The following is a 19,156-nucleotide window of genomic DNA, read 5'->3' as shown; positions in this document are numbered from 1 at the left end:
CTCAAATATGATAAAAGACAATAAAGCATTTCGAAAGACAGTTTATCCCCCAAATACCTTATACTTTTGTACAAATTGTATATTACAGTATCACATAAATTGAAGTTTGATCTTGATGCAATGCAGAAGGTTGTCTGCATATTTTACAAAGCAGTCAGTCATTTAAGGAAACATGCAATTATTTTGTCCCACCATCTACTAGCACAATCAATACAACTCCCTTAGGAAGAGAAGATTTTAAATAGGATGAGATACAAAATTGCTATATTAGACGGAAGAGAATATATATTATATACCAAAAAGATGGCTTAGTCTTCTCCAAGTCATTCCCTTAATTTGCTTACTAAAGGGAACAAAAGAGACATGATGTATGAACATGCAAAAGTCAGTCATCACCAAGGCACTGATGAATAATGTTACAAGATAAACTCATCAGAAAAAGATTTTAAATGGCGGTTTACTAGCAGAATATTGATTTTTTTTAATTTGCAGAATCAGTAAATCAAGCATTTATACAGTCTACAATAACGATAACCAAGTATTTACATAAAAAATATATTCATGCTGTGTGTGTGTGTGTATATATATATATATATATATATATATATATATATATATATATATATATATATATATACTATTCACACACACACACACACACACACACACACACACACACACACACACACACACATATATATATATGGGTCCCCTTCACATGGTCGACAGTTCATTTGGTCGACAAGCAGATTTGCCCCCTTCCCCAATGTTGTGCAACCCTGGAGTTGATATATATAGTTAGGGGGGTGGGGGGCACAGCCCCCCACATTGGGGGCTGTGGGGGGCAAAGCCCCCACCTAAAATGCTTGTCAATCAAATGAACTGTCGACCAAATAAACTGTCGACCATATGAACTGTCAACCATGTCAGGTAGACCCATATATATACATATATAGATATATATATATATATATATATATATATATATATATATATATATATATACATACCCTCAAATTAAACTCCATGTAAAAATAGTGTAAGTCCTACATGGAATGAATGGTGTCAGTGACTGCAGCTCCCCCTCGGCAGCTCACCTTGCATATTAATGAAGGTGCGCTACTGAGACGGAGCCATGTACATGGTTACTGATTCAGTGCTAGGGGTGTGTTACAGTGCTCATAATGTCTAACACACCACCTGCACTATCAAAGTGCCATATGGCACTAAAACATGAAAAAAGGTGTCCTTGGACACTTATGTTATAAATATGTCCTTTATGTTACACAGGGGGTGTGTTACAGTGTCCACTCATGCACTTGCAAAGTGCTGTACAGCACTAAAATATGAAATTGTAACTACATCCTAGCCAGTATGTAAAGTAAATATGTAGCGGCTGTGTTAGAGTGTCTATAAAACACCCCCTGTAATGTCCGAGTGCTGTACACCTGTGTATATTTTTTAATTTATTTATTTTGTGTTTCTGATCAAGTTTCAGCATAGCTGATGGGGTTTGTGCACCACGGTGCATTGCTCAGCAATGCTTAACTGTAATGAAAAGCTAAATAGAAATGCATAGGTGAAATCTTCATAGGCATGTTAGCTGAATGGTTAGAGTCCCAGCCTTGTAGACAGTAGGTGCATGGTTCAAATTCAGGAACAGGCCACTCAGCTTTTATATTGTGATAGCAATATTTCATACATTATAATTTTATGTATTTAGTAATATTTGTTACCTGTGTTAGTCCAGCTGATCCGCAAACCCATTTTCAGTGGAGTCCCGTGGAGCAAAGCTCCAGTTATACATAAGTGCCCAATACATTAGTCACACTCCAAGATAACATAATTAAAATACTTAAGTTTAGTGGATTTAAAGTAAATGGCATACATAATAATAAAAGTATCTCTGATGATGAATTTTTTTTTAATTTGTAAAAATATCTAGTTTGCGCATAGCTAAGTTCTGCTAAGCAGTGTTAAGCTAAGCCAAGCAATGCTTAAAGAGGACCTGTTTTAGAAGTACTTAGCCATGGGCAGCTCCACTTAGCACTGCTAAACAGTCCTCTGTTTAAGCAGTCTTCAGCACAGCTAAGAGGGGTGCACAATGCTAAGTGGAGCTAAGCATTTTCAAAAATGGCCAATGGTGGCAAAGGGCAGGAAAACAGCCTTATTTAAACTGAACAGATGGGAATATAGCCAGAACTGGTTGGAGTTTGATCACCACAGGAGCTATGGCTGGAGTTGGAGAGGGAGCGCATTTTCGGGTACACCTCTGGGACATGTTAGAGTCCAGGGTCATGGTTCGACTTCTAGTAAAAGACCACAATGCCAGATTGCTGCAGGTCCAGTACCAGGGCTCTGTCTGAGGAATGGGAACATCTGGCACATGACCTCACCAATGCCACTAGAATCCCCCGCGCTGGTGAGCAGGTGCATCACCATTACGATGACCTGAAGTGAAGGAATGGGGGCTCTTGGCCCAATGGACCCAAAATGCTTGGGACGGGAATGCCCCAGAAGTTTGTAAGCATAGCAACTGGTGATTGATCAAACTGTAGTATGAATATGTGCTATATAGGTATGCATAATGGTGTGTATTCCCCACTACAGCTGCAAAGGAGAGGGCTCGCAGTCTAGAGGGCCATGGCGGCACCTAGTGAGGATGCACTGACAATGTGGTGAGTACAGATCTATCTTGCAATATATAGTGCAATAAATACAAAAGAGTACATTGTTTACTGGCAGTAGGCATAGTGTGTTCTGAGTATACTGCAATAACTGTGTTCTTAGACCCACAGTGATATAAGTGAGTAATGCCAGGCACTGTGCAATACAGATGAAGGCAGCAAATAAGCTGCTATTGATGAAAGAACACTACTACTGTAGTAATAGTGTGTAGGAATGACACACATATATACTGTAGTAATACTAAGTATCTTGTAATATAGTACAATGTGACTGAAACTGTGAAGGTAATAAATGACATTCATTCATCATTTACAGGATATACAGTACAAATGTATTCAGAATTTTGAATGCAATAAACCACTGTGTCATGTCACCCTATATAAAGTTCTGTCTTCCAAGTGTTGTATCTTGGTCTGCTGTTGAATAATTCCAACTGTGCAGGTGCTCCACAGCAAATATGACTGTGACACCATGAAGTGACTGAAGTTTTGCTAATAAAGAACTGTTATGCTAAAGTGTAGATGTGGAGCTGTAAAAGATACAATACACTTTGACATATGTTCTGCACTAAGATCTGAACCTTGAATAGTAATGTGTAATGTATTATAGTGCATTTCTCTGAGGATTGTCTTGTGTTAACCTTTGTATTTCAGCTATATCTATCCCTGAATGTAGGTACACAGATGCAAGCAAGTATGAGACTATAATTGCATTGAGACTTCAAATATATCATGCCCAAATGTATATGAGTCAGGTATGCAACCTGGCACCCCGATATGGTCTGTACAGATCACACTTATTCCTATCCACTAGGGGTTAAATGTGTATTCCAAGTATTAATACACACTTCCCATATAATCTCTGTCATGCATGAATCCCAAGCATGTTTGTTCAACTGCCACTGCAGTCTTCTGTGACACTCCACCTACATTACCTAGTCAGAGTTTGTCACCAGGTGAGCTTTAGGCACAAATCAGTTAACCAGCACACAGCAGTGGCTCTGTAACTCAGTGTGATAAGAAATAAATCTGTTGTTCATTTTTGCACACACAGACCAGGGTTTGAATCCAGGGACTGGTACTATGATATATTATAGTAACAGACAAGTAGTCTTGACTATTTGTACAAACTGTCAAGTAGTGTTAACAGATATTTTCTCCACAGGACTTACAGGTAATGAAATGTTTGTAGTAGCTGTTTGAAGGGTATACTAATAAACTGTGTCCAGATGTGCTAGTGTGTAAACAGCAGTTCTCAGCAAGTTGATAAAACTTCATTAAATAAAATGAAAGGCAGTACATTAGTATTCCAACTGAATTAGACAAATAAAATGTTCTACTGTTGGTACAGCCTGGTGCCCGATGCATGTCTCTCAAGTGTTATGCTGTCAAGTCTAGTGATCACTGTTGCCATTAACCTTGGACACATATATAACTCCATTTGATGTATGCCAGTAGCACACACACAACATCAGTGCAGGGTACACCTTGTTAGTCACATATGTTACCCTGACATGTATAAGTCCCCTGTAGTCATGTACCTATAGTTATCACAGCTTGGCCCATACCATTCCATGTGGACAGCTTGAGAGGTATATATGTGCTGCAGAAGCTATAGGGCACATGTAGATGTAAAGTAAGGGCAGACCTGTAGAGTATTCAGCAGTACTGTTGTGAAAAATATAGCATATACAGTTGTTAATGAAATATTTTTCCTCTCCCCTCACCCCTTATCTGCATCACACAATATTATTGTTATACAGTGGGTATGGTTTCATTTCCACATATATTGTTATCAAAACCTAATGCTGGGCTTGTGTTGTATTATTGGTTATATATTTCAATGGTTGCATACTAACATACCTTGTTGGAATTCTACCATTGTTGGCCTTTTGACATAACTGCTACTGGCATGCTGTTACAATAGTGACTGTTATTCCATTCATGCCTGTGTGCTGTATGCTAAATAAGTTTATTATTCTGGGTTAAATGGAACACCCATGCATGCTACTATAAGTAATGTTGAAATGTGTTGTTCATGACTAACTAATACACTTTCACCAACTGCAACACCATGGCATATTTGGGTAGGCCGATCCCAGTGGATTCACCTGTCCTGCCTCATGTGGCCATGGAACCAGGTCCCAGCACATCTGGGACCCAAACTGGAGCTGCCTCCTATGCTGGTCCTGCACCACCCTCAGATGGTACCACCTCAGGGGATGGGACTTGTCCTTCCTGTGGGACTGGGCACAGAGAGGATCCGGTCAACTATAACCAGTTTCCAGGGTTGGTGCATAGGGTCCTCCAGCATGATTTGGATGACCAACTGTGCCAGACTGAAGGCAGGCTGGTGCACCTCGAGGGACCCCAGCAACCAGCTCCCAGCACATTCACCTTCAGGACCATGAAGGGGCAGTGGTGACTGCCCATGGGTGGGGACCTCAGTCCCACTATTTCCATCTGGGGCACATAGTTCTCTGATTCCCAACCACCCTCCCAGTCCAAGGTGTTTATCCCCTCATGTGTCATACACCACTCCTGTCCGCTGTCTTGTCCAACTGCAAATGTAACCTCTCCTACCCAACTTACCCCCCCCCTCCCAAATTTACCTACAACCCTTCCCCAACATTCCATTCTCTCCTTAAAAGAAAAAGAAAAAAAGTTGGGCACCTGTCCTACAAAAAAAAATGTCATCTCATAGATAGCTTTCTATTTTCCCCCACATACACTGGCATCAATCAATCAATCATCACAGCAGCTATTCAGACAAGTTATATTGCCCACATCCCTCCCTGTGGGATGTGAGGCTCCAAATTGCCCACAACATGCACAGCTGTTGCTGTATAAGAAATGGACAGCTATGGTCCTTTCCTACACCCATCCTGCACATCCCTAGCTACCTTTCATAATGTTTTCCCCCTGCTTGCCTCCATTTCACCACTTTCCTATCACCCCTTATTTTCTTTTCTTTTTTTGGAAATAGCGGGCTTAAGCGGGAGTAAGCACTGCTTGGCATCACAGCGTGGCACGTAAAGCCACACAAACCCAATTAAAACTGCTTTAATCACCTCATTCAGACACTGTTCTGCCTAGCAACAGAATAACCAGCCATGGTAAGTCTTCAACCCAGGACCCTCCACACTACAGTCAGAGAAACACACCAGTAGGCCAAATCATCTGTGGTAAAATTTGTTTTTTTATAAATATATCATGCAGTAGTCATGTAACATTACTGAAAAAAAGATACTGCTGCCAAGTATTGAACCCAGGACCTTCTGAACTACAGTTAGAGCAACACACCACTAGCCCAAATCAGCTCTGTAAAATTAATGAAGCTTTTGTAAATATGTCATGCACTACAGTGATGTAACTTTAGGGAAAAAAGACACCATTGCCAAGTATTGGCCACAAGACCTTCTGAACTTCAGTCAGAGAAACACACCACTAGGCCAACTGAGATCTGGAGAATAACAACTGTTTTTACAAACATATCCAGATTGCCAGTCATACACTACTCATATATATACTGCGGCAAATCACAGTGTACTTGGGCCTCTGATGCAGACACCGAACCAGTACATAGACAAATAAATGCTGATGGATGTACAGGAGGCCTACAATATCAGGTAGAGCTGACAACTGCACAAACTGTTGCTGAATATCCACAGTTATGCCCTCTATTTATGGCAGGATTGTCATAAAACCAATTATGTGTGCTGACATGCTGGCAAGGCAGTGAAGATTGGGGTCACAAAATCATGACAGACAGTTCAGTGTCACATACCCATCTGAACACACATGTCCATGCTAATCCTGTGTAACACACTGTATGCATGCACATATGTCTTATAAATACACCTGTCATAATAATGACTCAGTATCTACCTGTTACATTTCTAGCATGTGTCACATCTGGACACCCACAGTCCTGGTACACAGCCCAGTCTGTGGCATGACAACTACATGCATGTCAATACAACATAAGAATAAGTGAGCCCTGCAATGTCCATCAAAACTGTTTGCTCCTACCACAGTTACTGCCACCCACAGTATCACGTTAAAGGCCTGCAGGGTGGGACACATATCACAATTTTGAATATGTGTTTTAAATGTTGCCTACCACTCTCTGGGTAACACTATTATGTAACATATGCACCACAGGCACATGCTTCACCTGGATTGTTATTGGTACCCTCAACCAGGACATGCTGTGACACAACAGCTGACACCGCACCCTCATTGACAGTAACAGCTTGCTCTCCCCCAATGTCTTCACAATCCCTAGTCTGACTCCTGGCCAGAATGCAGCAGCTGTGGCCTGCTACACATGCAGCAGTATGTCCAACTACCTGCTACAGACCTAAAATTGCTCCCAAACACCTAGAGCAGAGCATCCACACAACAGCCAAACATAAAGGGTTGGGTGGGATGTTCAGGTTTTAAGGGATGTGTCACAGTCTCCCCCTGCAAACATACACAGCTGATAGACCAGCATGAACTGTAGCAGCATGCACATTCAGAAAAAAAGGATGTATGACACTCACATCTGCCTGTCTCCTTATTCACCCCAACACACATTTAAACAGTACACTGCTACAAAATCTGAAAGTCTGTTAACAATGACCAGACATAACATGCAAGACTGTGGACATAACATATCAATCCAAACAGTGGACAGCATTTCCACCTACCCTCTGTGTTGCTGTACCTCCCACACCTCGATAATGTTCTCTTCACAGGCCAGGATAAGGGCAAGGCCCACATGAAGGCCTTAATTATAGCACTGTGTTGTTATGTCATTAGCTGATGGAAAGGCAACCCAGCCATTCTGGATGCAATTAGCAAGTGAGAGTCACAGATTCATGTACAGGCAATCACCTATTCATAAGCATTACCTACAAATGGCAAGCTGCTGCCTATGGTAAACAGATCTTACACTTTCTTCATGAAGACAGACTGTGATTCTCTATAATACTACAACTGGATTTCTTCTCACAAAAGAGTACAACACTATACCAAGTATGTCATAGAATTAAGCATGTAATGGAATGCAGGTGTGGGGATGTGGTCATGGGAAATAGGAATTTAAACAGTAGGTCTTAACAATACTTCCCGGACTGACATGTCAGTGTTAGTCTGCTGTCCAGCACCTACGGCCATCCCTGATGGCTCTGTCTGCAGTGACAGATTACAGCTCTGGCCCCCGATTCACCCCAGCAATGGTCAGCTCACATATGACTGATAGTGGATTGTCTGTTGTACAATACTGACAGTATGTACTGGTGGATACAGCTGGCATATCACATTATGTACTGTCAGTGAGCCCCTCTCAGTCTGTGAATGTCATACAGGATTAATTCAGAGATTGTCCAGGTCTCTCTGACCATTTCCAACATATGCTGGCTAGATCACTTTGTACACCACATCTATATCTCATTGTCTGACACCTATGGCTAGCATACCTGGTGACCCCCTGCAGCAGGACAGCAGGTTATAGGTACTAGTAGTGGGGGGACGTTGGCTCTGGCTCAGCAGCAGTGCATACATACTGAGCATACAATGTAAGGGAATTGATACGGTAACAGATATCCATGCACCATTACTGTGCCCCCAGGGGTCTGGCATGTCACAGACACATTCCCCAAACTCTGGGGTCTAACTGGTGTCCAGAAATACAAATTTGTCTGGCGGTGGGGGGTCTACATCTATCAGTCACATGTGCATATTCTGCAAACATCTGGGTACAGCAAATGTCAGACACCTATGAGGAGGACAGCCTGCACCAGATATGCACTGCTGTCAGTTACTGTGTACCTCAGATGTTGCTGGAATGTCCACATGCACTTGTCGTACCACTCACCTATTCATCAGATGTAGGCTGGATGACATGGTACTGTAATGTTGTTCATAGGGGACACCCAATGGTCGATGGCAGTGATGGGTGTGGACACATAACACAGTCTGTCACAGCACTCAGGCCATATCTGGTATTCCTGGTACCATATGAGGTTACTAGGCTATGAGCCCTGATCAACCATATGCCTAGGCCAAATGTTAGCCCATGTGTATGCAAGTCAGCACCTGATGTCCCCTTCCAACAGGGACACAGGTGGTATCCCAAGGGTGTATGTGCAGTTAGCCATCCAGTTATCCAGGTTATGCCTGCAAAAGTGTAAGTAGCTACCCTGCCTAATGTGGACAGGGTGCCCATTCCACCACAGGGTGAGTGTGTGAGACACACATCTGAGCTGCCAACAAGCCCAGTTCAGGTCACACACCAGGTGGAGGGCATGTGTGTTAACTGAGTAGAGCATGACTTGCATTCATGCAGCAGTCCCAGCAATGTGGAGTCCATGATTGCCTTGCATGCTGCAGTGAGGTCACCCTTGAGGAGTATGTATGACACTGGGTAGAGGGTTGGCCTCATATCTTATCAGTGTATGGTAGATGTCTGATGCCCTGGTATCGCCTGGTGAAGAACCTCTGTGATGTCCCCAGCTGCTGCATGTGCTGTGCGATATGAATGATGAACAGGGAATTATACACATTAATGGTCCTCATTGGGGGAATACGGGGATGTTTATACCTCATGTCCCATGATGACATATCCTTATGTATGATGTCATTGACCATGTAGAAGGTTTACCTTACAATAGAAGCAACAATGCCTTGAAATGTCATGTTGTCAAAGACCTGTGTCCAAAGCACCCTCACAAATTATTTTGTGCCTAAGATGTCATTAGTACTGTGATAATATGTGAGGACGTCACTCTCCCCACAGCGGTTCACACTGCATGTCCTGGTATGTGGCCTGAGGCCATGTGTCTGAAAACACTCATCTATCTGTGTGAGACCTTCCTAGGCAGATGTCCACATCACTAGGGAGTGCGGTGATGGCACACAACATGCAGTCATCTGCCGACATGGTCTAACATAGGATAATGGCTTTTACATGCACCTGAGATGTGTACATCACACATAACAGAGTCCCAAATACAGAACAACAGGTTTCACACCTAGTTTTGGGCCAACCACTTGAGGTGGATGGCCCTACATGGAATAGGTAGGTCGTGTCAGCTCACTGGTGTGCTACACATATGGTAACATATGTTGTGATGCATACTTGGGAGTGTTATATCTGTAATGGCCATGTGGGTTATACTGACACAGAGTTTTTCCAGGTCAAGGTAGGCAATTTTAACTCCACCCCCATCCATGGCTTTGGTGACTATGTCATAGAGGTCATCTGAGTGCAACAGATATGCACCCTTCCTTGACAAAGCTTATGTGTGTGTAATGGAGTTTGGGCAGGTCGCTTATATCCTCGTTAATGGGATTCACTATAAACTGTGCTATGGGCTTGCAGAATAGCCTAGTCAGGCTGCTTGGTCTATTATGTGATTGAGTGGGGGACAGCCCACCTTAGCCTAAAGGGGTGACAGTGGTCGTCTATCAAACGGATGGGACAAAGGCTGTAGTCAGTCCTCCTTTTAATATGGTTCTTTATGGTGTTGCAAGGTTATGCTTGGGGTCATGTAGGATGCATCCTGTGATGTGATAGTCTCCCATGGTAGATGCATACCATGACTATCACATGGCAGTAATAACCTGTTCTCCACATATTGGAGACGGGGATGTACTGTGGATAACCTGATGTAGTCATGGGGAACACAGGGGGTGCAGCATACACAGACTCTGTCAGACATCAAGTATGCTATACCAACAGCAGTGGTAAGGCTGGTGTCCCTGAGCACCACAAGTGAGAAGCTGCAGGTGCTTCCTGTGCTGATGCAGACATATGTGCAGTGGGGGAGATGACTGTGTGTGGTGGATGTAGACAATGTAGGCTCTGTGTTTGTTGTGCAGATTTGCAGGATGGATCTCATTCTCATTTACACGATAAACAGACATTGCTCCAAAATGGGCACCTGCCCCAACTTTGTCTCGGACAGCAGTAGGTCATCCCTGATATGGACGGTATGTATTGCACATGTCCATCAGACAGGTGTACATATCCTAGCGGAGGATGATGTAGGCCTGTCAGGTATATCTGACTACATGCATCTGTACAAATGCACATATAGCATTTGTGTGTATGTGTGGATATTGGTGCCAGGTATTACTGAGGGGTTGGGGGCTGTGAGGCTATGAATACCCCCCAGGAGGATGTATTCCATGTTAGAGTTGTATGTATGGCTGCCCCTGCTAGATGGGTATTGTGGGAGATGGTGACTGCAAACGTGACTGCATGACAGTTGCTTTGCCACAGAGGATGACACTGTAGGGATGTGGCAGTGGTAACCCGTGTTGTGTAATGTCAACTGCAATACACCTTCACCTCATGTGTGGATATCCCTGGCCACATCAAGGTGTTTCTACATCCACTGATAATGGCTTAAGGGCCATTTGTGTGATGGCATGGGCATGTCTTCCAATGTATGTTAGGGTCATTCAACTGACCCAGGATCAGGGCACAGGACTGACTCCAAATACAGTTTATGAGGTCCAATCTGGCAGGATGGGCTTCCTGGTCACATGTGGTGGCCTGTATCTAGCTGTGATTTGAATAGGTTCATGCTGGCAATGGTGAACTGCCCCCACAGTGTCCCCTGTGCTTCTTACTGCCTGTACAGTGTGGAGGTGTGTATGTGTCTCAAATACAGAAACCCCATGTCCCATGGTATTACCGACTATACTTTTGTTTCTGCATGCATGATAAGATGGTTGACCATCTAAGGCTGGTGTGCTGTCTACACCTTTGAACAATGATCTGTGTGACTGCACAGATGTCTGCAGTCCCCAGGCTTAGAAATGCTTGCAATGAGGGCAAAGTCATGTGTACACCTCTAGCGTTTAACAGCATGGCCTTCATTGTGTGCTGCACTGACACTTGTATGTTGGTAGTGATAACTTCACCAATGTTACTAGTGGAGTCACTATGGGGCTGGTGGGAACCACTGCCAGATGCATGAAGACCTGTGAAGACAGATGGAGGCCATCTGTTACACAGCATTGTGGTCTGTTTACCATATTATCCCAGACTCACAAATGCTGAAACCCCTGAAATATCACAGGAGAAATGTGGACATGTTAAGGGCAATCTTTCCCTGACTGTACTGAAGCATCTTTCTGGGTGACAGCATAATACTATGTAAGGCTATAGACATACCTGCCTGGGATACATAACCAGTGTGCACACTTATGTTTCAATGCATATAGTCCAGGGACGTACATGTCAGGTCAGGTCAGGCACACTAACATGTACCGTGACAGACCCATGACAGTACCTGTTGGTGAGAGGCAGCAGTGCATAAGCAATATGGTGGAGACTGTCTCCTGACACAAAAGTAACTGTGACCATCCACATACACAGCCAGGTCAGAGTCACACCAGTGTGTCTCCACTGGAGTCCCCTATGTGTAACATGTTTGACATGGGCTGATGCCTGTGTGGCTGTGGGATACAGGTGTGTGGCCCTGTGTGTTATGTGATGTGTATGGCTGCGGCATTAATGTGTGTCTTTGCCTCAGAGATCCCCTTTATTTGTGAATGTCTATGTTGAAGACATTGCAGATGTTTGTGTGCACTGTGTAAGTGTGTGAGGTGTACTGATTGTGTTGACAACCTGTTTGGGGACAGATATGAGGCCAATGACAGGCAGAGAGCATGGACTGTAGGTTTCTACAGTCATTGCAACTCTCACACAGTGTGCTCATTGGTGGTGTTTGTAGATGGCTGTCCATCCATGTACATGAGGCAGGTGCTACACAGTGCTAGGACACCAATATCAACCACACTAGGTGGGGAAACTGAAGGACATTGTCCAACCATACAGTCCAGAATCTGATGGAGGAAGGCCAGGGAGACCTGATGGGTGGGCCTACAGACCAGGTGATTACTAATACAGTAGGAAGCTGACACCACAGCAAGCCATGTGGACAGACTATAACCAAACAGTAATAGGTGCAACAGCTACATGCCGTGCAACACCTCACAGCACATGCAGCAAGTAGCATAAAAAATCAGGATCAGGGGGGCAACGCATGCTGTAATGCCAGTATGTTGCTGATACCCACAGACATACTGTGCTGATAGATGGTGGGGGCATGATATGGGGTTTAGCAGTGGATAGTGCTGGAAAAAGTTGATGAGCAGGGTCTGTACATAATGGTGAGCAGTGTATGCAGTCCTGTGATGTGTTCCCCTGTTCATGTCTTTCAGGTGGGATGTATAGAAGATGCAACCCCCTCTTCTCAGAAGCCAAGACCACTGTAATGATTGATGCCCTGAGACTCCATCACCAGGTGCTGTAGGCAAGAAGCCACCAAAACCTGCAACAATTCACTGCCCTGTGGTCAGAACTGATAGCAACAGTGAATAATGTGAGTCACCGGGACAGGAGCTACGAACAGGTCCAACACTGTGCCATTGATCTCATACACCATGCATGGCAAAGGGCTGCAGCTGTGACCAGGGACCATGCTGGCACAGGTGGAGGGCCTGCTACTCAACTACCACTCTCCGCCACAGACGAGTTCCTGGTGAACCTCAGTTCAGCCACCACCTTACAGGAAACCATTAGTACATATGTTGTGGAGGTGGGTGGCAGAGATTCAACAGCCGAGGAGCATTCAAGTAAGTCTGCAGTGAGCATCATGGTAATACTGTAGCATTCATAGTGGCAGCCTCTGCATACCTGAATGCATATGTCAGCTTAATTTGTATTTGTGGGTGGGGTTTTGTAATGCACACATATTGTGAATGTCAGCAATTTGGGTGGCATCACAACTTGTACTGTACATATTCATAAATGCACATATTATCCTGCACCAATGCCACATTTGTGTGTGCTGACCATACCTCTCCCCCACAAATCCATAGATACCTCTGCTGGGGAACATCAACCTGTAGCTGGTGAGTGTGGAACTGTCATGTTGTGGCTTCTCTATTCCCTAGGCATGTTAAAAGCAGTCAGTTTGCCATGCACACAGGAGCATATTTGCAGGAGCTCTAACATATTGGCACATAGTTTTGTATAGGTTTAGCCACTGTGCTTTACAGGGGTACATTGGTGCACTATGTCTTAGGTGAAGGTCCATCACATACTCCCACTTGTCACGTATCTCACAGGTGTATAGTAGTAATTTAAATATAATTAAAATTGATTTACAGCATCCACTTATATTTATTAATGAAAAATTATATTTATATTTGATAAGTTCTGATTAGCAGAATTATATGAGAATTTATATAAATATGTAAAATTATAAATTATATAAGAAAATTTAAGCTGACATTTACATACATAACTTTGTCTTATTTATTTATTTTCAATTGTATTATAGGTTTATATAAGAATACAAGTATGTGTTTCTTGCAAATATAAAAGTATTTAGTAGCTCAAGATCTGAGCCAGCAAGTGCACTTAAATGGTTAAGTGTTTTCAATGTTTTTAATGCTTTTAGTATGATTTAAATGTTAATTGATTAATGAGCAGACTTTCCCGCCTTGAGCGGTTGTATATAATCCCCACACAAGTTTAAGTGATTTATCTGATGAAGCGTGGATGGACCACTCGAAAGCGCTCATTTTTTACATCCAATAAATTGTTTGTTTGATTTCAAGGATTGCCTGTGAGTTTCGTTCCTGTTACAGCAGCCTTTCATGAATATTTGGATATTCCATATGTGTTTTGGTACTATACTTTCTTCATACAGGTGTATAGTAGTAGCAACATTACCTGGACATAGCTGCACTGCATGTTGTTGAGGGCCTGTCCAGAGAATGTCTGTTGTGGTCTGCTTGTCTGTTGTGCAAGGCATCAGTCAGAAGGTGTGGTCTGTATGATGCCTTTGTGGCACCTCACATGTGTTTGTGTGTGTGTGTGCGTGTGTGTGTGTGTGTGTGTGTGGATCAGCAAACATAGTGCAGGAATTAATGTAGTCATGCTGTCTTCCCCTCACAGGTGACCATGGGGGTTGGGGTGTGTCCTCCTCACAACCTGATGTCAGAGTCTCATTGGACTCTGATGATGATGATGATGATGGTGGCCATTGTGAGGCACAGGTGGGGTTGTTGGGGGCTGAATCTGTACCACTGGTTGACATCCCACTTCCACCTCCAATGTCCTGTACACGGTCAGTATGCTCACACATAACCAGTCCCCAGCAGCCACAGATATTGGGCAGTCAGAGGGTGGTGGCATCAGAGTAGTGTGGAAACTATGGCATCTGTGACTGTAGACACTAGCCATAGCCAGAAATCTGGTAGGGTCCAACACAGGCAGATTGACAGGGGTGCTCAAAGGAGGACTGCTGCCCATCCAGTCCCTGTCAGAAGTGTCACAGCATGAATGAGCCGACGCATATGTTGGTCCATCACGGAGTCACAGGCATGTTGTGAATGGTACACCAAATGGATGCTCAGGGTCATGGATGCAAGACTGCCTGGCATGCATAACTCCCTCCACAGCATTGGTGATGCCTTACGTCATTTCACTGATGTTGTGGATAGATGGTGGGGTGAGACATTGCCAGTCCTTAACCGTGCAATGTCTGTGCTTGAACATGTGATGGGAGTAGGGTGTCGGACATGTGGATGTAAGTCAGCAACACCATCAGCTGACAGCCCACCTGGCCATGCATATTCACACTCCCATAGTGACAATACCACCAGCACTACCAAAGGGAGGCCATGGGCACATGGTCCTGTGAGGCACACAGACCCAGCAGACAATGGTCACCATCAGGAAGTAGTACCACATCTGGCCTAGGGCATGGTGGTGCCAGTGACACTGTTGGCAGAACCAGTTCCCATGTTCATGGCCAGAGACGGTGGATTGTACATCCTGCCATGTATGGTCCATGGCTGTTCAATATACCCTTGTGTAGGGCTAGTACATGGCTTGACTGTGTGCATGCACACACACACACACACACACATCACTGTCATATGCAGGTCACAGACAGATGCACACAGCTCCTCTCCATGGCCCAGCTGATCAGCACCCCTCCAGACACACACACATGATGTCAACTGTATGGAACAGCCTAGGCCTTTGGCAACCCTACACCACACCCTGCTCATGTGATGATATTTGTGCCATATCCCTGTTATCCATGCCATCGATGCAGGGACATGCTAATATGTGTCTGATGACAATGCAGTCTGTGTGTTTATGGGGTTGCTGTTGATATGGGAAATTGTGGGGCCTTGTCCTTGCCATATCATATGATGGTACTGTTGTCTGCAATCAGCTTGAGGCCAGGACCTTGCCACAGTTCCAAACCCACTGTATGACCCCATTGCAGTGTGTTAACAGTAGCTTGTGGGTCAATGACAGACAGCACACTACTTACAGTCAACACAGCTTTAGGCAGTACCTACATATGTGGGTGTTGGCAGTTAGCATTCATGCCTATATACATGTGGATCATTGGTGGCAGCAGCTACTTACTGGGCCTCCACATCTCTACATGTTGCACATACATAGGCAACACAAAGTGGAATTGCCACCTTAACCAATGTGTACTGTAGGACACTTCTTGTAGTATCATGACAGTTGGTAGGACATACCATACCCACTGCAAGTGCAACAGACAGGACTTCCCCTGGTTTGCTAATATGACAGCTTCTTTGTGCCACATTACCATAGCTTATGCTATTTCTTACAACATTCAGGTGCTTGTGATGTGACATAACTGCTTTATGCAAGTAGTACACAACTTTAGGAAACTCTGGGGACCTCTGTATTGCTTGAGTCATTGTCACAGGTCACACCTAGCCAAACATGGACTGCAACCAGAAGGGTGGGACAGATGGTGGCCATGCCTCTCACCTGTACATATTTCTGCAGACTGTCCTGACATTTGGCACATATTTTTGTTCTGTTTGTCATAACATTGTTGTTTCTGGCAAAGTTGTGGCAAATCATGAAAGACTAACATTACAGACAAATGACAGACATGTACATGTCAGACTTCCTACCCTTCAGGGCATGCATACAAATGCACAACCTGTTATGCTATCTACTTTCTATGTTTGGCAAAGCAATATGTAAACATTGAGCCTAATGTTTGGCCTTTGTCCCAGTTTTCTGTATGGCTGTATCCAGATGTCTTTCTCTGAGGGGTTGAGAGGTATGCTGGTGGCCCTAAAACAGTCACACTGCTGCAAGGGGATATACATACATACATACATACATACACACCCACTCATGAACTGCCCTTGTTGAGAGTAGAGCCCCTACCTGCATAGTTTTACATACAATAATGATATATATATATATATATATATATATATATATATATATATAGATATATAAATGCAAGTGCCTTGCAGCTTATATAGTTTTGCAGTGTCTGCCACTACTATTCAGGTGGACAACATTTGCAGGTGCTATAAGAATTGCCACTGGTGGGTTAACAGGCCCTTAAAATGGCAGAGCCATCTCAAACACACACATACTGCTGCATGGTGACATGCATTGAAACACACATGCACACAGAGATGCCACTTTTGAGATTGCAACACCTACATATCCAGTTATGTGCACTACAGACCAACATGAGTATTGCATGTGTCACACTGCTATTGTGTTAGAAAATGTGTAACTGTACTTCTAAGGTGGATAACATCTGTAGGGGCCCTGACTAGGGTGGTGATTGGGGTGTTAACAGGGTGGAACAGGACTCAAAATGGTATAGCACACTCACGCATGCCACAGAACTTATATACCTGCAGAATGTCCAACAGTGCATCTCAGGTGAATTGGGAGGTTGGTATAATGGTTAATGTGTTTACCTTACAGACACAAGGTGCAGGGTTCAATTCTCACAGGGGGTAACTGGCTAAGCTTAAAATGGCTCATAAGAGCAGTTAGCTTAGTACTAATCTATGAACCTATGACATCAGCAGGCCTTGTAAAGTAGTGCAATGGGGGATTTACTGGGTGGAATAGGTCTCAAAGTGGTAAAACCTACAAACACACAGAGACAGTTACCAGGGCTGAGATTAGAATCCCTACCTATCTACTTGTATGTTCTATAGTGTAATGCACTTTTCAAATGCACCACAGAGCTTATATCTTTGAAGACTGCCTAATGGTGTTTCGAAGGTGAATGACATCAGCAGGCCCTGTAAAAAAAGGCAAATGGGGATTACTGGTTGAAACAGGCCTCAAAATGGTATTACCTACAAACACACACACGCAGTTGTCAATGCTGAGACTAGAACCTCTACCTATATACTCTTATGTACTACAGTGCTACATACTTTTTGCATGCACCACAGAGTTTACATGGCTGAAGACTGTCCAACTGTGCTTCTAAGGTGAATGATATCAGCAGGCCTTGTAAAGTAGGGCAAGGGGGGATTTAGTGGGTAGGGCAGGCCTCACACACACACACACACACACACACACACACACACACACACACAGTAAAGTAGTGCAATGGTAGGTTACCAGGGTGGAACAGGCCTTAAAATGTATTGGTACTGAAGACACATAGGCAGAAAATGTGGACAGCCACAAGGGGATAACCTTAAAAACATGACTGAGTTGCCATTATTGGGATTAGAACCACTACCTGTCTATACTATAGTGCTATGTAGTTATCACATGCACCACAAGGCTTATTCATGTGTAAAGTGCCAGCCACTGCTGTTGGGATGGATGACATCAATAACTGCTGACAGGTAGCCTACTGTTGTGTAGGACACTACTATCAGGGCCATAACATGGGTAGCCATTACACAGACATAGGCCTTTTGGGTGTGTGTATTCTGCTGTAAATGTAATACATACAGAAACGCACATAAGCACTCAAGACAGGTGATGTCATATTACAACCCATACCTCGCTATTATTTTACAATGGAGCTCACCTAAGTACTTGCATGTGACACTGGTTACAACTGGTGTGCAAATGGCTGCAGCAGTGCATCACTCTATGCCTTGTAGGGTGTCTCTCTCTCTCTCTCTCTCTCTTTCTATCCCTCTCTCGTGGTCTTTCTCTCTCTCTCCCTCTCTCTGTCTGTCTCTCTCTCCCCCTGTCTCTGCCTGTCTATAATTGATATATTTTCATATGTTACATATATATATATATATATATATATATATATATATATATATATATATATATATATATATATATATATATATATATATATATATGTGTGTGTGTGTGTGTGTGTGTGTGTATGTATATCACGCTCAACAGATCCAGATATATATTATATGTGCCACACACAGATAGATGTGTGTAACCCTGTATGCTGGAGGTAGGGAAAGGAAGTTAAGGTCTACATAGCTGTCTGTATGCAAATGCATATATGGACAACACAGTTCTATAGTCAGATGTGGGTTTAGACATGGGCTGTAATTCTCTACAGCTGATTGGCTGATGAACCTGTGTAAACACTCCAGCACCTCAGTGATATACTGGCTGAAGGATCTCCTGGCTGTGT

The sequence above is a fragment of the Protopterus annectens genome, chromosome 15.part0 (genome assembly GCF_019279795.1).
Source record: "Protopterus annectens isolate FY-2018-M chromosome 15.part0, PAN1.0, whole genome shotgun sequence".
Classification (NCBI taxonomy): Eukaryota; Metazoa; Chordata; order Ceratodontiformes; family Protopteridae; genus Protopterus; species Protopterus annectens.
Note: the sequence above shows the minus strand (reverse complement) of the source record.